The 24058-nt window shown below is 50.9% G+C and overlaps 1 long non-coding RNA gene across 1 annotated transcript; it reads right to left on the bottom strand.

Moving 5' to 3' along the window:
* Positions 1 to 8424: 8424 nt before the first annotated feature.
* On the bottom strand, positions 8425 to 15112 carry LOC123330813. The gene is made up of 3 exons (XR_006546990.2): positions 14959 to 15112; positions 14464 to 14560; positions 8425 to 8572 (listed from the first exon to the last, which is right to left on the bottom strand). It is a non-coding gene; the product is annotated as an uncharacterized LOC123330813 (long non-coding RNA).
* Between the last annotated feature and the right edge of the window lie 8946 nt (positions 15113 to 24058).

Genomic DNA, 24058 nt, shown 5'->3' with positions numbered 1-24058 from the left:
CAGTCGAATGATTATATGTCCATTAGGTCAAGTAGGTCGATAGTGTTGTTCATGTGTTCTGTATCTTTAATGCTCTTCTGTGCAGGTGGTGATGAAATCTCCCACAAATAAGAGATTTGTGTCTCTCTTTTCAGTTCTCAGAGAAGGCAATGGCAACCCACTCCAGCGTTCTTGCCTGGAGAATCCCAGGGACAGGGGAGCCTGGTGGGTTGCTGTCTGTGGGGTCGCACAGAGTCAGACACGACCGAATCGACTTGGCAGCAGCAGCAGCTTTTCAGTTCTATATGTGTTTGTCTAGTATAGTTTGAGTCACTCAGTGTGTGCACATGCATTGAAGTCTGCCTTAGTCTGCTGGGGCTGCATCACAAAAAGCACAGACTTGGTGCCTTAAACAACAGACATTAAATCTGGAGGCTGGAAAGGCCAAGATCAAACTTCATCAGGGTTTGGTTTCTGGCAAAGACTCTCTCTGCTCAGTCATGTCCAACTCTTGTGACCCCATGGTCTGTAGCCCACCAGGCTCCTCTGTCCATGGGATTTCCCAGGCGGGGATCTGGAGTGGGCTGCCATTCCCCTTCTCCAGGCTATCTTCCTGACCCAGGAATCGAACCCATGTCTCCTGCAAGTCTCCTGCATTGCAGGAGGATTCTTTACTGCTGAGCTACTGGGGAAGCCCAAAGACTCTATCCTAGGTAGTCTTCCTTCTGGGCACATGAAGATAGAGAAAGAGAGAAAGTACTGGTCTCCTCCCCTTCTCACAAGGTCCTATGGGATCAGGGCCCCATGGTTATGACCTCACTGAAACTTTTTTTAAGGATTTTCTTGATGTCAACAATTTTTAAGGTCTTTATTAAATTTATATTATGGTTTTTGCTTTATATTTTTATTTTTTGGCCACAAGGCATATGAAATCTTAACTCCTAGACCAGGGATTGAACCCTCAGTCCTTGTATTGAAAGGAGAAGTTTTAACCACTGGACTGCCAGAGAAGTCCCATGACTTCATTGAAATTTAATTGCCTCCTAAAGACAATCTCCAGATACAGTCACACTGGGGGTTAAGGCTTTGATTTATCCATAGTAGATGATTATATCTTGTAAATTGTCAACTTCTTCTGAAGAAATTTTTTCTATGTTCCCTGGCCCCCAGTACTTTAAAGACATTCATTTGAGTGTCCTCTACTGTGCCTTTATTCTGATGAGCATTGTTAACTTTGTTCTCCAAACATAGTGTGTCTTTTATTCTTTGATGATTTTAAGATTTTCTCATTACAGGTTTTTAGTGATTTGAATAAAATGATCTTTGCTGTGACTTTCTTTGCACTGGCTCGTCTCAGTTTTCATAGCACTCTTTAGATTTGTGTGTTTATATTTTCCCTTCAGTGTCCTATTATTGTCCAGTCCTGCCCATCCTCCTTCATGCAGGTAACGCCCATCCACAGATGGACAGGGACCATGTGGAGGTTTCCAAGTTTCTTTTCTGCCTGGATCCCTCCTACTCAGATCTCTACCCCACAAATTCCCGGCTTCCTCAGCCTCCCCAAACGCCAACCTTTGTCTCCTCAGCTCAATGGGACTGCTGTTCTCTGCTGGGGTCTCCTTTCTGCCCTAGTGTCCAGTAAATGACTATAGGCAAGAAGCCAGGTAGATTATGTGACTCATTTTATTTGTTTAGCTTCTCTGAGGGATCACATTTCCTCTCTGCTTGTTGTCCAATGTCTGCAAACACTGATTTTATGGGTTTTTTCCCCCAGTTTTTACCTTGTTTGTAGCAGGAGGGCTAGCCTGCTACCACACGCTCTGTCATCTCTAGAAGTGAAAGTCTATTTATTTCCAGTGGAATGATGGAATTATCTCACTGCTTTGATGCCATGTAGACAAAGCTCTCAACAGTTTTGTGTTTTTTTTTTTTAATATTTTATTTATTTATTTTTGGCTGTGCTGGGTCTTTATCGCTGTGCATGGACTTTCTCTAGCTGCAGAGATCTGGGGCTACTCTTCCCTGACTATGCCAAAGCCTTTGACTGTGTGGATCACAACAAACTGTAGAAAATTCTTAAAGAGATGGGAGTACCAGACCACCTTATCTGCCTCCTGAGAAATCTATATGCAGGTCAAGAAGCAACAGTTAGAACCTGTCATGGAACAACGAACGGACTGGTTCTAAATTGGGAAAGGAGTACAACAAGGCTGTGTATTTAACTTGCTTATTTAACTTATATGCAGAGTACATCACATGAAATGCGAGACTGCATGAAGCACAAACAGGAATCAAGATTGCTGAGAAATATCACAACCTCATATATGCAGATGACACCACCCTTATGGCAGAAAGTGAAGAGGAACAAAAGAGCCTCTTGATGAAAGTGGAAGAGGACAGTGAAAAAGCTGGCTTAAAACTCAACAATCAAAAAATTAAGATCATGGCATCCGGTCCCATCACTTCACTGCTCCAAAATCACTGCAGATGGTGACTGCAGCCATGAAGTTAAAAGACACTTGCTCCTTGGAAGGAAAGCTATGACAAACCTAGACAGCCTATTAAAAAGCAGAGACATTACTTTGCCAACAAAGGTCCGTCTAGTCAAAGCTATGTTTTTTCCAGTAGTCATGTATGGATGTGAGAGTTGGACGGTGAAGAAAGCTGAGTGCCGAAGAATTGATGCTTTTGAACTGTGGTGTTGAAGAAGACTCTTGAGAGTCCCTTGGGCTGCAAGGAGATCAAACCAGTCAATTCAAAAGGAAATCAATCCTGAATATTCATTGGAAGGACTGATTCTGAAGCTGAAGCTCCAATACTTTGGCCACCTGATGCAAAGACCTGACTCATTAGAAAAGACCCTGATGCTGGGCAAGATTGAAGGCAGGAGGAGAAGGGGATGACAGAGGATGAGATGGTTGGATGGCCTCACCAACTCAATGGACATGAGTTTGAGCAAGCTCTGGGAGTGGGACAGGGAAGCCTGGTGTGCTGCAGTCCATGGGGTTGCAAAGAGTTTGACATGACTGAGTGACTGAACTGAACTGAATTGAGGGTTACTCTCTAGTTGTGCATGGGCTTCTCATTGTGGTCACTTCTCTTTTTGAGGAGCAGTGGCTCTAGGCACATGGGCTCAGCAATTGTGACATGTGGGCTTACTTGCCCCCTGGCATGAGGGGTATTCCTGGATCAGGGATCAAACCCATGTCTGTTGCATTGCAAGGTGGATTCTCAACTACTGGGATACCAGGGGAGCCCCCTCAACAGCTCTTTTAAATGTTACCCAATGAAGGAGACAGTGTCAGAAATTTAACTGAAGTAATTTTTGTGCAATTGGGTTCCACTGTAAGAGAAATTTCTGGCTTATCCACATGGAAGTGTCTTATGAAGACCCAGTGAAGCTTTTAGTTAGAAAAAGTTTGCCATGCCCTAAGCAACTGCTCTGTAATAATATTTGCAAAGGGGATGAAGAAAAAACTTGTATTTCTTATTGTTATTACAAAAGTAATACTTATTCATCTCAGAAAATTTAATGGTAATCAATAAATAAAAGAATCAGGACTTCTCTGATGGTGCAGTGGATAAGAATCTACCTGCCAATGCAGGGGTCGTGGGTTTGATCCCTGGTCTGGGAAGATGCCACACACCTAGGAACAACAAAGCCTGTGTGCCACAACTACTGAGTCGGCATTCTAGAGCCGAGGGCTGAAGCCCACTGCTGAAGCCATGTGCCCTACAGCCCATGATCCCCAACAAGAGAAGCCACCACAATGAGAAGCCCCAAACTGGAGAGTAGTCTCTGCTCTCTGCAATTAGAGAAAAGCCCATGTGCAGCAAGAAAGACCCCGCACAGGCAAAAATAAATACAATTTTTAAAATAACAAAAGAATCATTCATAGTCCTCATCATTTAGCAACTGTCATCCTACTGTAACGAAAAAGCATGTGTACTCTATCATCTATATACCCATACAATTAGGTTTGGTTTTTGTTTTTTTTGGCAACACTGTACATCATGTGGGATCTAGTCCCTGAGCAGAGATCGAACCCTCTCCCGCTTGCACTGGAAGGCAGAGTCTTAACTGGACCGCTGGGGAAATCCCATCGAGACAAATAGCTTTATATTAAAGTTGACTTCCTTTGTATGAATTGTGCAAATATTTTTGAGGTTTTCTAGAAAGATAGATCTGATGGAAGAACTGGGGAGAAGTTTGTCAGCAATGCCAGTTTGCCAGCAAGTTATCGCACTGACTTGAAGTGGGTTGTGCCTGCATCTGGGTGGTGGCTGGATGCTTGTCAAGAGCGGATGAGTTGACTGAAAAGCCACTAGGACTAAGGTCACTGGGGTAGCAGGGGAGTGTCTCCCCAGGGCGTGCGGCAAGGCACAGAGACACAATCCTTAATCATGTCAGCCCCACCCCCGTCCCCACCCGCCAGGAGGCAGGAGGGCAGACGGGGACACTTAGGGACCATCTGTCCCAGCAGTCTCTAGAACCCTCTGGATTCACTCATTTGTGATAAGTTTATATTCATTTTGCCTAAATAACAATGATATTAAGTAGATGAAATTCAAATCAAAGACACAAATTCAAGAAAGCTGTAGGGCACAGATAATTTTTTAAAGGCAAGTTGTAATAAGACATAGGAAATAGCAACTCACTCGTGTTCTTGCCTGGGAAATCTCATGGACAGAGGAGCCTGGAGGGCTATAGTCCATAAGGTCACAAAAGAATCAGGCACTGACTGAGCAATTGAGCATATACACATAAGAAGACAGGATAATTCTACTTGGAAACTTGACACAAAGACTAGCTGCTGTGAGTAAGTATAATCACTTAACCCTGACCTTCTTGGCAACCAGGGCAAAAAAAAGGAAAATAAAGCATATTACAAAGTTCCCACTATTTATCACAGTTCCACTGCTGCTTATCAGAAGGCTTGGGGAAGAAGGCTTTTCTGTATTCAGAACATATGAATTTTAGACCAGGAATAACATGCATATGCTCTATGTTAAGTTACACCCTTACAAGATTTAAGACAGCAACCCATTATCAAGTGCATTTCTATATCAGTGGTGAAATGGGTAAATTCTCACTCTATGACATTAACAGACCTTAACGCCTGACCAGGGCAGGTTTTCCCACCAAATGAGTTGGCCACTAATTTATGAGGAAAGTCTTGATTTTTCAGAAGTATTTAGACTTTGGAACGGCGCATAAGAGACTATGGGCCTATGACAGAAGCTGTTAATTAATCTCTAGAGATAGAGAGGAATGTTTTCCTAGCTCAGAATTCTAATTCTGCATGGATCTCAAGGATGTTACCCAACAAAACAGGCAAGTTTGCTCATGGGTGTTTTACAAGAAATGCATCCTTCCAGCAAACTCTACTGAACACCTTGGAGGTGTTTGGTCTTCATCCTGCACTTGGGAGGCAGGGGTGGGGGAAGGCAGGGCATGGAATAGGTGAGAGATGACCTCCACCCTAAGGGATGCATTGGGGAGGTGGGTAGGGCTGATCCTGGGAGGGGGCAGAGTTACCTGCAGAGTATGCCCGGGTTGCAAGTGAACAAGACCCAGGCTCAAGCTGGAGAAAGTGGCCAGAGATGGACTATTTCATGGCAGGAAGTACAGGGAGAGGCAGGAGTAGCAATGAGCACCTTATGCCAAGCCCGGTCCTCCTCAAGTGTGGCTTCAGCCTCAGCTGGTAAGAGATGTGACATCCTGACATGGTAAATTCTGTGAGGCTATTTTAGCAGAGAAGAAGCCTTCCCTCGGGACTCCCAGAAGACCTGTACTCCTATCTCACTGGCAGGACAGAAAGGGGCTGAGGGTAGGATGGCTGCCATGACCCTCAGGGCTGACCCCCGGGTCACCAGGGAGAGGAGGGGGACCCAGATCAAAACTGGCCTCAACTGGATGGTAGGCAATCCCTGTGCTCTCAAGGGTTGGGGAGGACCAAGAAGGAGGTCACTTCTAAAACTTGATGACAGTGTGCAAAGGCCTGGGGTTAATGTGCCTGGAGGGCATGAGGCAAGTGCAGGGGCCGGCACCAGGCCCTGGGGCTCCAGGCTGGAGCTGCTCCTTCCAAGTGCAGAAGAAGCCTGGTCTGGCCTCAGTGTCAGCACCAGGGGAGGAGGGCTGGGGAGTGCAGCCCACGGCTCAGGCAGCAATGCCCAGGGAGAGGATGGGATTGCCAGCTCTGCATCCTAACGTGGAGAGTGACCAGTCAAGCTAGATACACTTTTTTTTGGTGGAGGTGGGGGTTATTTTGTAACTGTTTGGCCACTGGAATCTTAGTTCCCTGACCAGGGATAGAACCTGTGTCCCCTGCCATGGAAGCTCAGTTTTAACCACTGGACCACCAGGAAAGTCCCCAGACACACTGTTGATGAAACACCTTCTACTCACTCACCTTGACATACAATTGCCTGGATGGCCAGGCCCAAAGGGAGCACCCTGGACACCCAGCTCAGCCCAGGGAAGCAGCCTGGCCTGGCCACACCTATTTCTGATGGCCTGGGAAGCAGGTGGGGATGTCTGGCAGGGAACTTGAAGGCCCTGGTGCTGATTCCAAGGGGTGCAGGCTCTGGGTGGGTGTGTCCGCCGCAGAGAGGGGCCCAGCTGGAGAAGAACTCAGGAACAGGGTCCTCCTGGGGTTCTAGGTGTGTGGGGCACTGACCTCCATACAGTGTGTGACAGAGCAAAGAAGAAGAGGAGGAAGGGTGGGGGGCAGAGGAGGATGCACCAGGCCAGAAGGAGGGCAGTAGCCTCTTCACCAAGATGGGGTCTTCAGAAACATAGCTGGGGGTGTATGCTTTTCACATTGGTTTGTATTTGTTTGTAAGTGCTTTTTCAACAGTGTAGTATTCCACGGTGAGAAGAGGTTTCAATACCCCAACTGTCCCCTCGTCATTCCAGAGTCTGGAAAGGGAAGAATGCTGTGGCAGGCATACACACCTTGGGCTCTGGAGGAGCCTCTGCCTTTCGGTTGGGGTATTTGGGGTTTGCTTGCTTTTCAGATGGTGACCACCCCCAAGCAGCTCTGGGGGCTCCCTGCAGGGGTCAGCAGACACAAGCAGAACTGTCTTGGTCTTTTCTGTTGTGTGGAAATCGCATTCCTGGGGGTCACCTCTGAGGGGGCCCCGAGTTCAGGGGCTCTGTTTCCTTCCTGTCTGCTGAACATGGCACAGGCTGGAGGCCCTGGGTCAGAACCCCTGTGCCCTGGGAATGGGCAGGCTTGTGCCCACAATGGACCCTTGGTGATCCCCAGCCCCGCTCTGTACCTCAGGTCAAGGCTCTAAGGGTGTTAGACTCAGAGTCCCTCTCATGGAGAAGGTGTCAGGGTCAGAAGCCAAAGGACAAGGCCCAGATGAAATCCAGGTCCAGGTGCTGGGCACAGCACAGGAAGAATCCCTGTTCAAAGACTCTGGACAGAGGCCCTCCCATGGGCACAACAACTCTGGGTTTTCTCCTGTCTCCATGGCCCCAGGCCAGGGCTCCTGCCTCGTGGGGTCAGATGCAAGGAATCAGGGTCCAGACCTGGAGGAAGGCCATGGGGCACAGCCGGAGGGCCCACCGCCCACCCTCCACCATCACGTGCTCACCCACCAGGCAGAGGCCCACAATGCGGCTTTGTGTGGCAGCTGGCTTGGTGCACAGGCCGCACGTCTGGTGCAGCCCTGGCCAGCAGGCGGTGCCAGCCTGAAGGCCAGAGATGCCAGGCTGGGGAGGGAGGGTATCTCCTGCTCAGTCCTCCAGGGTCCCAGGCCAGGTACCATCCAGAAAACACCTGGGCTGGGCCTTGCTGCTTCCCTGGACCCCTGGGATCCTGGGACCCCAGGGCGGCGGGGCAGGGGTCGAGGTTGCGTCCAGGGAGTGAGCAACCACAGCAGAAGCCTGGTCATCAGTCCCACTACTGGCAGGGCCTGCGAGGCGCCCTGGCACCACTAGGCCAGCTCAGCCTGCCCTGGGGGCTCCCGACAGAGCTTCCTGGTCTTAGGGGAAGAGAAAACCAGGGCAGCCTGGTCAATTTTTATAAATTTTTATAAAGCTAAATGTATCTATTTAAAAAAAATTTTTTTTTAAAGAGAAGGCAATGGCAACCCACTCCAGTACTCCAGTACTCTTGCCTGGAAAATCCCATGGACGGGGAGGCTTGGTGGGCTGCAGTCCCTGGGGTCGCTAGGAGTTGGACACGACTGAGCGACTTCACTTTATTTTTTCACTTTCATGCCTTTTTTTCACTTTATTTTTTCACTTTCATGCATTGGAGAAGGAAATGGCAACCCACTCCAGTGTTCTTGCCTGGAGAATCCCAGGGACGGGGAGCCTGGTGGGCTGCCGTCTATGGGATCGCACAGAGTCGGACACGACTGAAGCGACTTAGCAGCAGCAGCAAGAACATTCGTTTTTTAAAAAACCATCATGGTAGATAGAGGCTGTTTTTGTCACAATAACTTTAATTGACAACATAAGAAGTTGGCAAGGACTTCCCTAGCAGTCCAGTGGTTAAGACTCTGCACTTTCACTGCCGAGGGCATGGGTTCAATCCCTGGTCAGGGAACTAAGATCCTACATGCTGTCCAATGCAGCCTAAAAGAAGAAGAAGAAAAAGAAACTGGTGACTATTTTCATGCCTTAAAAAAAAAAATTTGGTTCACGGAGGCCCCAAATACTGACCCCACAGCACTGGCCAGAACTAGGTCTTCAGAACTGGTACTGGGGGAGGGGTGGGGGTCTCTTGGGGCCCCCACTTTTCTCCCCTCTTGACCAGGGAGAGGGTTTACTGTTGGGGTTCCTCAGTGATGACTGAATCTCTGAGCAGGGCTGGGTGTAGACAAAATGTGTGCCTAGGAGAGACAGTGCCCGCTCTGCTTCCTTCCCTGCCCTCACCAGCCTCCATCCTGTGTGGGGCAAGTCTGGGAGCCGGTCAGAGCCAGGGCCCAGATGTCCAGCCAGCCCAGCTCTCAGGAACACCCTGGCCAGGGGGACCCCTTAGAGGACAAAGGCAGTACTGGTGGGCTGCTCACGTTGTTACCCCTCCCCTGACTTGCCTGGCTTCCTCTTTAAGTAGAGCAGGGTTGGGGGGGGGGCAATAGGGAGATGCCTTGAGGCTGAGAAACAGCCTGGATCTGAGAAACTGCCTTGCCCAGTGGGCCCTGACTGTCCCCTTGCCTGCTGCGTCTGAATCTGCAGGGACTTAATAGGACCAAACCCACCGCCCAAGACCTTATCAGAGCTGGAGAGGGTCCCACTGGAGCAGGCCCTCAGCAGGGATGGTCGAGTGCAGGGTTCTCCATAGAAAGCCTGGCAGAAAAACGGCTTTTCATTCACTGAAACGTTCAGGAAAGAAATGCAGGGGCACGTCTGTTCTGGTTCCACCTCTCAAATGACATACTCATACGTCAAACTTCATCTAAGAAGGAATACCCTCAGATGTTTTTGGATTGGATTTGCAGCAAGCTTTTTAAAAAAATGCAAAAAAGGCCTTTCCACCTGGGCCTGAGTCTCCCAGAGATCTGAACTCATTTCAGTTCTGTGGATGCTTAGGAGGGGACTGGCTGCTGAAACAGACTTCCCCAGCCCTGAGGGCCCCTCTCCCTAACATACACACACAGCACAGCGTAGCAAGCCCCCTAGTCAGGGTGAGGTAAGTGGAGAACTGCCTCTGGGTTTGAGGCACCCCCACCCAGTCCAGGCCATTCTGTGTGCCTGGCGAGGGGGTGGGGGCACTGTGGGGCTGAGGGAGCTGCCATGAGCCCTGAGCTGAGACCCCATGCCCAGCCCAGATCCCAGGAAGTCACAGCCTGGGAGGAAACCTGGGGAGCAAATGAACAGAAGACACTCCAGCTTGAAAGTCACAGCGAGAGGAGTGGGCATTGAAGGCCCCAGAGCAGAAAAATATGCCCAGGTGTGCCATCCTTCCAGGCCAGGAGGAGAGTCCCTCATCCCTCACTGACTCAGCCAGGCTCCAACCCCCAGAGACTAGCCTCTGCAGAGCCAGGTTTGCTGGCTCCTCCCCGAGGGTGGAGAACCTGGGGGCCAGGGGAAGGGGTTGTAGCCAGCAGGTCAGAAGCAGCCACGGGTCCCCTCTCTGAGCCAGTGTTCTCCTCTGTGCCATGGAGACCCCTGGAAGCAGTCACTGGGGTCTCTACTGGGAGGGAAGGGAGAGGTGTCATGCCCTCAGGACCTGGGTGGGAGGTGGGGGACAGGGGAGAAGAGAAGGAGAGAATGAAAGAGATTCCCCTAGCCTGGGTGGAGGAGGTGGACCTCCAGTGCCTAGCTGAGCTGGGGTCTGAGCCCACTCTCTGGAATCTCAGATAGGGACTGGTATGGCCCAGAGAGACAGAACACTCTTCCCAAAGCTGTGCAGGGTCACAGTGCCCGGTGGCATTTAGAATGAAATGAATATAATCTTTAAATAGGTTCAACTTAAAATAGAGTCTTATCTCTAAATGACAGATGCTTCAATACACAGTGTCTCTGTCATTTGCTCATGGCAGATAGTCTCCGTTTGTTCAAGACCATGGGGATGTTTTGTGATTGCACAGTGTAAAGGAAATCAATCCTGAATATTCACTGGAGGGACTGATGCTGATGCTGAAACCCCAAAGCTTTGGCCATCTCATGCAAAGAGCCAACCCATTGGAAAAGACTCTGATGCTGGGAAAGATTGAAGGCAGGAGGAGAAGGAGGTGACAGAGGATGAGATGGTTGGATGGCATCACTGATTCAATGGACATAAGTTTGAGCAAACTCCGGGAGATGGTGAAGGAGACAAGGAAGCCTGGCATGCTGCAGATCTTGGGGGTCACAAAGAGTCAAACACGATTGAGCGACTGAACAACAACAGTATAAAGGGACCACACCTGAAATATGACTGTGGGCAGCCCTGGCCCAAAGCCAAGCCCATGGGAATCACCCCCACTCCAGGAGTGTGTTATGCCAACAGCCCAGAGCCCTGTGCCTCACCACAGCCCACCTGTCTGGGAGAGGGGCATGAGGGTCTGACTCCACCTGGGGGAAGGTGCAGATTGGGGGAGCTCAGGCTGCCCCAATGGCCAAAGCCTGGCCATTCAAACCACTCTCCAGGCCAGAAACCCCTTTGAGAGGATAAAACTTTTCCTGCACTGACTGGGGATCATGCACTAGTACAGGTGTCTGTCCATCTCCCACCTTGGAGGCGGGGGTGGGGAGACGCAGCAGGGAGACTGTTATTCAAACCCATCCCCCGCCAAGGGCATCCTGCGAAGCCACCCGCACAAGGTGACACTTGACCTAGGACGTAGTGTGGATTTTCCCCATTTCTCATAATCACTGTAGGAGCTGTTGCACACCGGGTGTGGCCCACTGTCCCACTACCCTGAAACAGAGCTGGAGATCTAAGACCCCACCTAATTCCAGCCCTGGTGCCTGTGTGAGTGAAGCACGGTGGGGAGGAGGGTGGGCACAGGGTGTGGTGGGGGGGATGAAGGCAGACAGTCTTGATAGGCTGATGGGCAGGCTGTAGGGTGAGACAGCCGTGAAGAAAAAGGACTGAGAGGCAATGTCTGCAGCCAGCCTGCTCCAGCCAGGCAGGGGTGGAGGGGACAAGGCACCCCCCCCACCCCAGAGATGGAAAAGCTGCATTAGGAGGGAAGTGGACAGGATATCCCCCAAATCCTTGCCTGCTCCTGCCCGCTGTGTTGATCTACAGGGCTTCTCCATGGGGAAAGAGCCCTGTGTGTCCTGGAGACAAAGGAGAGGCTGCCCACTGGACTGGGGTCACCATGCCCAGGGGTCAAAGATCCCCTGCAGCCCTTCCCAGCAGGATCAGGCCTGGGAGATGTTGAAAACTAGAATCAGACCCCCGTCCCCACCCCCACCCCCCATATGGCTCGTGATGTACCAGGGGAGGTTGACTTCAGGCCATGAAGCTAGACAGGAGTGGGGGTGGGGGAAGGGTCACCTCCTGGGGATCCAGGGGCAGGGAGGTGGGTGAGGTGGTAGGATGACTTTGCAAACAGATTCAAAACTGAAAGGACTAGGGTGGGGGTACAGGCAAGGGGCTTGGGTTCAGGTAGCAGCCCCTGTGGGCGGAAGGGCCAGGAAGCCCCTGTCCAAAGCCGTCTGCCTTCTTCCTCTCTAGTCCTTATTTATCTGGAAGAGGCTCTGGGGACAGGAACTCAGGGCTGCACACAGTCCTCTTTCACGAGGGCGACGGGGGACAGAGTGTGGCTGAGCCCTCCCTCTGGGCCTGCAGTGGGAGGCTGACAGCCCTTGCATCCATGGAGCCCTGCATCTGCTCTCAGGCCCGCTCCCACTGTTTCCTGAGGTGCAGAGGTCTCACGGGTCAGATCCTCATTTTACAGATGGGGAGTCACACCGCTGTGGCCACATGCACATCCAGGGTGAACCAGAGGCAGCCCTGCTGGGGCCTGTAGCCTCTTCCTGGGCTCAGGGCCTGCCCTCCTTCTGAAAATTACAACTGCCCGCTGTTGCTACGGTGACTGGTTGCATCAGCCTAGCACTGCAGAGCTGGGTGCGCCACTTTGCCCCCAAAAACAGTCTGTTTCTGTAGGAGAGACTCTCAACCTCCAGGTGTGTGTGTGTGTGTTTGTGTGTGTGTGTGTGTGTGTGTGCACGTGCGCCTGTGTGTCCACTGTCCTGGCCCTACACGCTACCCTTTCCCGGCTCAGCTGCCCAGCTCCCTGGGCCGGTGGACCCTGGACCCCTGTGATGCTGGGCCTCCCCTCGTTTCCTAGGGCACTGACTTTGCTGTGCAGGGCGAGTGCTCCTACCAGCACACAAACGCACCCCGGTTCTTATTTCAACTGAAAGAAAATGAAAGTGAAAGTTGCTTGGTCGGTTCTTATTTCAACTGAAAGAAAATGAAAGTGAAAGTCGCTTGGTTGCTTCCGACTCTTTGTGACCCCATGGACTATAGAGTCCATGGAATTCTCCAGGCCAGAATACTGGAGTGGGTAGACTTTTCCTTCTCCAGGGGATCTTCCCAACCCAGGGATCGAACCCAGATCTCGCACATTGCAGGTGGATTATTTACCCACTGAGCTACAAGGGAAGCCCAAGAATACTGAAACTGAAGGGGACTCTTACAGGAGTTCCCTGGTTAGGACTCTCGCCACTTTCACTGCCCAAGCCCAGGTTCAATCTGTGATGGGAAACTAAGGTCTGATAGCCATGCCCTGGCCCATCCCCGCCAAAAGAGGACTGTTACATGAGTGGACAGATCATAATCCATGTGACTGATCCCTGGAGGTGGACACTTGGGTAATTTCCATTCTCTGACTGCTGCAAACAAATCTGCAAAGAATACTCTTGAATGTGGGTCATTTTGTACACATGAGGACAATCACAGGATAAATTCCTAGAAGTAGTATTACAGGAAAATAGGTGTTTACACCTCTAAGTTTGATAAATATTGCCACATGTCTGTCCATCGTTATCAGCCACTGTGTGCCTGTTGCGTGCTGGGCAATGAACTCAATATTTTATCTGGATTGTCCAATTTCATTTCACCAGGATCCTGTGATAGAAGCTATTCCTATCCTCATACAACAGGCTCAGAGAAATTTGGAAAATTGTGAACTCAGCCTCCAGGCTAGTGTGTGGTGGGGCCAGAGGGTCCCCTGTCTGTGTCGACCTGGTGTTCAGGCCCTTCCCTTCGGGCATGCAACCCCGGGGTAGGGAAATGGCCCTCCTCCCACCAGCTGTCTCCTCCTAGGACTGGCCATCCCACATCAGGACCTTGTCACATGCTGTACCTCTGCCCACAAGGCCGTCCACTCCAGATGCTGTCCAAAGGCTGGCCAGTGTGGCCTGAGCCCTGCCTGCACAGAGGAGCCTGGTCTAGTATTTCTGGCCAGTTGTGTGGTTCCCTTGCCTCCACTTCTTTTCTCTGGTCCTGGAACCTCCCGGCTGAACCCAGAGTCCCTGAGAGCCAGGGCCTGGTGGCTCAGGGACGTGCTGGACAGTGGTCACTAAGCCTGGCCGGGAGGGTGGGGGGAAGGGCAGGAACAACCTGCCTAGCACGGGAGGCCTTGCTGTATCTGCATCACAAAGGGGCAGGGGCGGGGAGGAGAGGGAGTGTGTACTTACCCCCACCCACTGCCACCACCACATCTGCATCACAAAAGTGGGGCCTGAAGTGCCCTGCGGCTTTGTTGAGAGCCCACAGCCAAGCCTGGGTGATTGTTCCCTAGCCCAGGTTGTCCCGAGCCACACAGCCACCCTGGCTGACAAAAGCCACATTGTGGGGCAAGCGGCAGCTGCCAGCATCTGCTCCCCGCGCCACCACCCAGGGGCCTCCCAGCTTCTCTGCGGGGCGAACATGGCCCGTGCGAGGGACACAGCCAGGGTCAGACCTCAGGCCCAGGGCCAGGGGAGGGGCTGACCTTGCCTGATGAAGTGAGGTCCGGGTCGTCTGGTGACTCACAGAAACCTTAGACTCAAAGGAGAGAGGAACACTGCTCTGAGACACTCACCTGCCACACCCAGGCTGGAGCATGGCAGTATCTGGAGCCCCACTCAAAGCAGCCTTTTCAGATGGGGAAGCAGGTTCAAAGAGGTTCACTGGCCAGCCTAGTGTCACACAGCAGAGCCAGGGACTCAGTCCCTCAGTGGATGGTCCTCTCAGCTGCCCCCAAGGCTCCGGGCCCCTCCTCCTCCTTTCCTGTCCTGACCTCTCAACCTTTTCTCTCCCTCGCTCACGCCTCCCTCCCTAGGGAGTCAGCTGCTTGGCCCAGCCTGTGGACGCCTCTCAGAGCTCCCTCCCGCCCCAAGCCCTGCCTGTGTGGATCCCCTAGCACACGGCTCTCTGCCCTTGCCAAGCTCTTTAGTGCCCTGCCATCAGCAGGCATCCCCTGCCTCCTGGAGCGCTATTCTCCAGCCAGGCTGAACTTCCCTGCCCCTCAAGTTCCTCTCTGGTCCTGGGCTGCCTCTGCCATCACCTGCCAACCTTCCATCCTTGGTGGACCCACCCGGCCGCTGCACACATCTCATCTTCCCTGGGGGTTCCTCTGGCTCCCCGGAGCTCAACTGCCTTCTTCTACTCAGGGCCTCCTGGCCTGGCTGTGAGCCTCTGTGCTTTGGCGCCCTTGGTGCTGAGCCTGGAAGCCACACCTCAGTGCCTACCCTCAGCCAACATTCATGGAACTACATCCGCTTCGCAACTGTATCCAAAGGAGAACATTAGCTACACTGTGGGCGGCTCTGGCTAATCTGGAGGGGTGAGGGGCGGGCTGGCCACTGAGGCAAACGCACCCACATGCCTGGGAGACCGCATGTGGCCTTGACAAGGACATGGGGCAGGGCATCCCCTTGGGGAAGTAAGAGCAGGCAAGGTCCTCCTGGGGCATGGGCAGTGCCTGGAACTAGGAAACAGCTGAGTGGAAAGGGGCTCCCTCAAAGCTCTGTTGGGGTCCAGCCAGTCTGCATAGACTCCAGGGGAGGGCCCCTCCTCTTCTCTCCCTGTCATTTCCTTCTGGGGATCCCCATAGTCCCAAACTGACCAGAAGCCCAAGGAAGGTGGAGGGGGCCTGGGATCGCGGGGCTGGGGGGAGGTGGGGGACCCACTGGAGGAGTCCCAGAACAGGGCCCCCTGTGAAGGCCTGAGCCCAGCACAGCAGACTGGATGACAAAAAGATACAGCCACAAAGGAGATAACGCCCATTAGTCGGGGAAATCAGGGCTGAGCCCAGGTCTTGGGAGGAGAAATGGGGGCCAGAGAGGAGCAGAGGCAAGAAAGGAGGTGGGGGCGGGGAGGCTGCAGGTGGGTTGGGCATGGGAGAGGGCTAGTGGGCTGGGGAGCAGTGGGTGGGACCTGGTCACCCCAAACCTCAGTGTCACAGTGGAAAGGCAGAGTTTTGAGCAGCCTAGTCCCTGGGCCAAGAACTGAACTCTTGCCAGGGTGATCCCGTGTAACATCATTCATCTTAGCAGGAGAAGGCAGGCCGTGATGCATAACTAAAGGAAGAAAGACCAGAGAGTCCCCTGTTCCACCTATGAGGAGGCCCTGAGGGGTTCCAGCCACCTTGGCCAAGTCAATGGAGAGCTTGAAAAACCCTCCAACAAACAGGGCCAGCAGCTCTCACCATGAAAACCCTGAAACATCTAGAGATGGGTCAGAGGTATGGAATGAAAAACCCTCATCCTCTGTTCCCTTCCCAGTAGGAAAACAAGCATCACACATCAAAGCAGGCTCATTTGTTAGAGATCCAATTAAACCTTACAGGCACTGTGAATTTCAGTGACTTCCTGGACTGTCCCACCTGGTAAACACCCTAAGTCAGAAAGCAAGGTCTAAACAGGTGCTGGGAGGGCGGGGGTAGTGACACAGGTGCCCCAGAGAATTGCTTCCTCAGTTTACCTAGAACTGGCCTGGCTGGCTAAGGTGAAGCAGAAATCCTACAGGTCCTGAGGTTCTGCCTTCTTCTTCAGCCCCTTAACCAACTTCTAGCTCCAACTGAAGACCTAGAGCTTTGGCCAGTGCCTCTACAACAGAAGGCCAGCATTTAAGGATGGTGAAGGGGTGGGGAGAAGGCACTGGGTACCCATGGGCACCCTGAGCCACTTCTCCAGCCCTGTCATCTTTTCATGGGATACCCCTGTTTATTTAAGTGATAATTGCCTGGGTTCTGTTACTTATAACTCAAAGCATCTCTAACTGATCAGTTAGGCTTGGAATCCAGACAGGGCCCTGGGTGTTCCTGAGCCTCTGTGCCTCTCTGGGTGGGCTTCCCTGTGCACCGGAAAGTTACCCTACCTCCAGGTGACTGCAGCCGTGAAATTAAAAGACTCTTGCTCCTTGGAAGAAAAGGAAATGATGCTTTCAAATTGTAGTGCTAGAAAAGACTCTTGAGAGTCCTTTGGACAGTAATGAGATCCAACCAGTCAATCTTAAAGGAAATCAGCCCTGAATATTCACTGGAAGGACTGATGCTGAAGCTGAAGCTCCAATACTTTGGCCACCTTATGTGAAGAGCCTACTCATTGGAAATGACCCTGATGCTGGGAAAGACTGAAAACAAGAGGAGAAGGGGACGATAGAGGATAAAATGGTTGGATGGCATCATCAACTCAATGGACATGAGTTTGAGCAAGCTCTGGGAGATGGTGATGGACAGGAAAGCTTGGGATACTGCAGTCCATGGGGTTGCAAAGAGTTGGACACCAGTCAGCAACTGAACAACAACAGGCTGTTTCAGTCAACTCCAGCTGCTATAACAAAATACTGCAGGTTAGGTGATTCAGACAACAAATATGAATTTCTCAAAGTTCTGGAGGTTGGATTTCCCAGGTGGCGCAGATTCAAGATCTGGTGGGAATTCTCTTTCTGGTTTGCTGTGTCCTTACGTGGTGGAGAGAAAGAAATCTCTTATCTCCTCCTCTTCTTTTAAGGGCAGAGGACTTCCCTGGTGGGTCAGTTGGTAAAGAGTCTGCCTATAATGTGGGAGACCCGGGTTCAATCCCTGGGTCGGGAAGATCCCCTGGAGAAGGAAATGGCAACCCACTCCAGTACTCTTGCCTGGAAAACCCCATGGATTTTCCATGGGATAGGCTACAGTCCATGGGGTTGCAAAGAATCAGACACGACTGAGCAACTTCACTTCATTCACTTCAATCCCATCTTGGCAGCTCCACCCATGACCTCCTCTAAACCCAATTACCTCCTACCTTTTAATACATTGAGGTTGAAGCTCCAACAGATGGATATGGAGGAGACAAATATTCAGCCCATACAATGGAGCCATTTCAGGGACCAGATACAAGTGCATGGTGTTAGCCATGGGTGGATAAACACAGACCTTTTGCTAGTGATCACTGCTCTCTTCCATGCATGATCCCCTTTCTTCTGAAGGGGATGCGTGTTCTTTTCTGTCTTTATGCATGGGTACGTTCTCAGTCTCTTCGTCATGTCTGACTCTGTGTGACCCCATGGACTGTAGCCTGCCAGGCTCCTCAGTCCATGGGATTTCCCAGACAAGAATACTAGAGTGGGTTGCCATTTCCTTCTCCAAGTGATCTTCCTGACCCAGCAATCAAACCTATATCTCTTGTGTCTCCGGCATTGGCAGGCTATTTCTTTACCACCATGCCATCTGGGGAGCTCATGTCTTTATGAGAAGAAATGAGATGGTGACCAGGTGGGGCAGGGGTACAGACGACTGGGGGCTGAGGGCAGCCCTGTAGCTTGAGATAGATGAGGGCGAAGTCCCAGGGCTTGAGACCAAGCCAGTTAAAGGTAGAAAACCCCACACCTTTATCCAGACTCAACTCCATCCCTTTAGGGTTGGATGAGGATGGCAGGGGGCAATGAGATATCCTGGTCCCTGGTGACTCCCTCACAGTGCCCCCTACCCAATGGGCAGGCTCCACAGAAACACCTGCAGTAGGGTGTGTTTGGGAGGGAGTGCAGCTTTTTTAGTTTGGTTAATAAAGAAGAGATATGTGGCCAGAAAAGAGATTAAAATCCATTATAAAAAATTTAAATATGGTTTGTAATTATGTAATCATCATTAAAGGATGATGAACATTTTGAGTGCAACTATGGCTTCTTGGCTTCTCAAAGCCAATAAATATTTAGGAGTAAGGTGTCAACACTGTACTTTCAAATGATTCAGGAAAAAATAGATACAGAAAGATATACAGAGAGAGAAAGAGAGGAAAGGATGGCAAAAACTCAACCACTGGTGAGTCTGCATAAAAGATGGTCATTTCACTTCTCTTTCAGGGAGAAAACTTTCGAAGTTAAGTGTTAGAGAGGAAAGCAAAAGGCATTTAACCTTCTGCAGTGCCCGCTGAGTTAGAGAAAGCCTGGGACACCTTGCCCTCTTGCCCTTCCTGCTACTACCAGGGATGTCTCTCACAGGCCAAGCATCACCCAGAGCCCTTCCTAATACTGAGGTGTTTATAGTGTGATGGAGAAGGATGCTTAGGATTTTAGGATGAGGATGCCAGGTGGTAGAGGTGGTCCAGCTGGGACTCCAACCCAGACAGACCCCACTCCCCTCTGCTGGCTGCATGTCCCCGCTAAGACATGGTGGGGCTAAGACTCTCTGGCTCCAGCTGCACGCTTCTCTCCATCCTCCCCCTGCAGCGGGCAGGTCTCAGATACTCACCTAGGGCAGCTGCTCTACTGGCCAGGGCCCTGGGGACACCTGCTGTATGAGCCACCGACCAGCAGGGCTGTCCCTCTGCCCATCAGGCCTTCTCCTGGTGGATCTGTCCCTGGAGCCTCAGTGGGGCAGCAGAGGGTCCTGAAGCCAAGCCGCCTGGAGACAGCTGAGAGAGGAAGCCAGGGTGCAGGAGCTGATGTGCACAGCAAGTGGAGAGAGGTGGCCACAGTGGCCTCAGAAGGAAGAACCCAAAGGATGGACAGATGGCAGCTCTTTTGTCCAAAGGTCCCGCTGCCATGCTTCTCCAGGCTTGGTCCCTCCAGGCCAATCCTACAGAAAGCACCCAGGGCCCAGCAGGCTCTGCTTAGGCATCCTCTCCTAGCTGAGGGACCATGCCTGCTCCAAGTATTGCGGGAGAGAGGCCATGAGCTGAGGGGCAGGCTGACTACACAGGAGAAAGCCCAGCCTGGCTTGATTCCTCCCCCAGGGAAGCAGCCCAGAGGTTGGGGCAGGACAGGTATGGCTGCTCCCAGAGCCCTAGATTTCAGGCAGTGGTACACTGGGAATGGAAGGCAACAAATGTCCACATCTCTCCATCCTGGGGTTTCCGGGACACCATATCTCCATGGTCCCCTTAGGTCCCATTGGTCCACATGGAGTCAGAGGCATGCCCAGGTCCGAGGGAGGCTGGGAAGACCAGAGACTTCATTTCCCCCTCTAATGCAGAGGCCCTGGGGAGACCCATCTGGGGTGCAGTGGGTCTCTGCCAGAGTCACTCTCAGCACAACCCTCTGGGAAGCGGCCTTGGAACCATCTTTCAAACTGCTGGAATTTCTCTCCCTCTCCCGATAGACTCAGATTTCACAGGGACCACAGGTTGTCGTGGAGATCTACCTCTCCTTGACACTGATGAAATTAGAGTTTATCTTTAAAAGGAAATAACACCTCTTTTTCTCGAAAAAATCTTTGGTTTCCTGGAAGGAAGGAAGGGAAATTGGGCTGTGGCTTCTCAGGCCTCTGCCATGTCCTTCCCAGAGAAGGCAATGGCGACCCACTCGGGTACTCTTGCCTGGAGAATCCCATTGACGAGGAGCCTGATAGGCTGCAGTCCATGGGGTCGCGAAGAGTCGGACACGACTGAGTGACTTCACTTTCACTTCTCGCTTTTATGCATTGGAGAAGGAAATGGCAACCCACTCCAGTGTTCTTGCCTGGAGAATCCCAGGGATGGCGGAGCCTGGTGGGCTGCCGTCTATGGGGTCGCACAGAGTCGGATAAGACTGAAGCAACTTAGCAGCAGCCATGTCCTTATGAGCTGCAGAAGATTGCGACACCATCCCGCATCAGCATGGAAACGCCCTCACTCTTGCTCCAGTGGCAAGTTTCATTTCCTGAAGAATGCCACAGCAATACCTCTCACCCTGTATGCTCTTGGAGAACCTTGCCACTCACCCATCAAGAGGTGTCCTCCTCTTGAAGGAGGGAGGCCTTGTGACTGCCCTGGTGCAGAGTCCTGTGGAAACACTGCTGTGTGACTTCTGGGTGCCAGGTTTGTTGTGTTTTTTTTGAGTGGGGGTTGCTCTGCCAGGTATTAGTTGTGGCATATGGGAACTAGTTCCCTGACCAGGGATTGAACTCAGGTCCCCTGCACTGGGGCTTCCCTGGTGGCTCAGCAGTAAAGAATCTGCCTGAAATGCAGGAGCCACAGGAGATGCAGGTTTGATCCCTAGGTCCAGAAGATCCCTTGGAGGAGGGCATGGCAATACACTCCAGTGTTCTTGCCTGAAGAATCTCATGGACAGAGGAGCCTGGCAGGCTACAGTCCACAGGATCCCAAAGAGTTGGACACGACTAAAGCGACTTACCATACATGCATGCACACACCCCTGCTTTGGGAGCGTGGTGTCTTAACTACTGGACCACCAAGGAAGTCCCAACAATAAATGTTTATTGCGATCTCGAACAACTGAGTTGCGAGGCATTTTGTTATGCAGCAGTAGCTAAGACAGTAAACAATTATCAATGACTATCACAACGAGTATGTAGAGAAAACTGGTCTGTCATTGGAAAAGATGGCAGAAAGCAGCAAAGAAGTGATTCTTTTCATGGAGAGAATGGAGATTATTAGCAACGTTTAAGCTTTTTAAGCTTTTGAATATTTTTCAAATTTAATAGTGTTATAATAAGGATGCTACTGAAGCCTGGAATTTTAGAGTGTGTGTCAGAGGGGCCAGGCTTGGGACAGTCATAGTTCTGGTCACCTTCCGGAGGAGGAGGTTGGGCTGCAAAGACCCCCAATGGGTCAGGTGCCAGAGGTGTGGCATGGATGGGGGTCCACACAATCACCTCTCCCTGGCTTGTCAGAGGAGAGTCTGAGGCAGGGAGCTCGCCACTGGGGTCTCTCCCTGACCTATGAGGGGAGTCTCAAGTCAGTCCCTAAGTCAAACACAGAAGAGGTCAAGTCCCTTGAAAATCCCACAGCTCACAAATAGAGTCCAGACCTCAGACCCAAGCCCACTATCTTGGCTTTTCCCTCACCAAGATGGAAAGAAAACCTTTTCCTTCCTTCTTTCCTCCCTCCCTCCCTTCCTTTCTCTTTACTGTACAACACAGAGAATACAACCAACATTTTATAATACTATAAATGGAGTATCTTCAAAAATTGTCAATCTCTATGTTGTCCACTTGTAACTTATATAATATTGTACATCAACTCTACCTCGATTAAAAAAAAAGAATGCAATTCACCTTGAGAATAAAAAAATAACCAGATCACCACACATAGAGAAATACTTCAATGAATTTGATTTTTCTCATTATGGAATATTATATTGCTTACAGGATCAAATTTTTATAAAATTTACAACAACAAGAACAACAAAAACCTTTTCCTTGAATGAGCACTAGGTCAGACATTTCTTGGTTTACAGGGACCGTGTTTATTTCACCTAACTTATTTTAGTTTCCCTGGTGGCTCAGATGGTAAAGAATCTGCCTGCAATGCAGGAGAATTGGATTTGATCCCTGGGTTGGGAAGATCCTCTGGAGAAGGGAATGGCAACCCAGTCTACAATTTTTGCCTGGAGAATTCATGGACAGACCGTGGGGTCGAAAAGAGTCCAACACAACTGAGCGACTAACACACTTTGCTCCATAATAACCCTGAATGTAATAGCCTACAGCAACAGCCCTTGATTCCATGGAACAGGAATTTCAAAAGGGCTCGGAAGAGATGGTTTGTTTCTGCACCACTGATGCTTGGGCCTCATGGCTGCTAAGCCCCTTCTACACACGCTGGCTTCCAGGTCAGGGTGGTAGGACATCTTACATGGAAGCTCAGGGAAGTCACACCACCTCCCTTTCATTGGGCTCCATGGATTGAAGCAGTCACCAGTGTCAAAATGTTCATGGCCATTTTTTAAAACTGCGACAACACTGCAACAATATTTTAAAGCACCTTACGATCTTGCAACAGTTTCTCCCTTGAAGAGAGCTCCCACAGGCGACGTGGGTAAAGCTGCTGCAGGTAGAACTATGTGCATCACTGGGATGGTTCAGATGATGAGCCTGGCTCCCTCCCCCTCAACCCACCCACCAGTCTGGGCTGCAGTCTCTGAGTTGGGTCCTCCCACCCCAGGAGTTACTGCTTCATAATGATGCGTGGGCTGATAAAGGTCTCTAAGGTGAGACTTCAAGGACACAGCAGAACCCATCCCCATTCACTGAGGACTCATCTGGGAGGGGCTGCATGCCCTGAGGCACTGCATATGGCATAGAATTGTCCAGTGGCTGGCCCAGAGCGCTGGGCATCCGTGTCCCCTTGGAAAGGAATCTTTGGAGGGCCTGTCTCCCAGTGACCTGCCAGAGCCAACGCAGATCACTCAAAGGGCCTCCGTCAGCCATTCCCAGTGGGAATTATTTCTGCTCTTCGAGGAACGGACTTCTGGTTGGAGATGGCAACCTCTTGGCTGCTCTCGAGTTACCTGAAATGTGATTAAAACAAATTCATGGGACTTCCCTGGTGGTCCAGTGGTTAGGACTCTACATTCCCGATGCAGAGGGCCCAGGTTCAATCTCTGGTAGGGGAACTAGATCCTGCATGCTGCAACTGAGATCCAGTACAGCCAAATAGATAAAAATCAATACATTAAAAAAAAAAAAAACTAATTCATTTTCAACTTCTCCTTTCCTTTTCCTTGGGGGAAAATATTTCTTTTTTGTCACCTGAAACATCAATATCCCTGGTTGTGCAGTTCTCTGCTTTACACATGAAAGAAGTTTCATACTAAAGACCAAATCCAAATCCCAAACCAGAAAATTCCGGTTCAAAGACCCTCAAATAAAAACAATCAGCCCATACTACATTTGCAATATTTTAAATCAACCAGTTTAACTATAAAATCAGGTCTAATAGCTACGGACTCTCTCAATGTATGGCTTCCCTGATGGCTCAGTGATAAAGAATCCGCCTGGCAATGCAGGAGATGTGGGTTCGATCCCTGGTATGGGAAGATCCCTCAGAGAAGGAAATAGCAACCCACTCGGATATTCTTGCCTGAAGAACCCCATAGGCAGAGCAGCCTGGTGGACTACATTCCATGGGGTCGCAAAAGAGTCAGACATGACTGAGAGACTGAACAACTACTCTCGATATACTGTCCTACATAGGAAGCCCACAATCCAGGAAACTAGATATGCATGTGAGGATGTGAATGATGGATGGATATTAAAGGTGACCACACAACCCTGGTGCCCATACTAAAGAGACTGGGCATGACCCCACCCCACTTTCTAACTCCCTTCTGCACTAACAAAAAAAATACTGCTTCCTTGTATCCTGTCAACTATCCTTCAGTCCTTCCCTAGGACCTACAAGCAAACAGCCAAGAATTAAGTCTTTAACTTATATTGTTCACTGCAATTCCGCCCAACCCTGTTAACAGGAATACTCATTAGACAGGAT

This window comes from Bubalus bubalis, chromosome 20, assembly GCF_019923935.1.
Source record: "Bubalus bubalis isolate 160015118507 breed Murrah chromosome 20, NDDB_SH_1, whole genome shotgun sequence".
NCBI lineage: Eukaryota > Metazoa > Chordata > Mammalia > Artiodactyla > Bovidae > Bubalus > Bubalus bubalis.
Note: the sequence above shows the minus strand (reverse complement) of the source record. Positions and strands in the feature narration are given on the sequence as shown.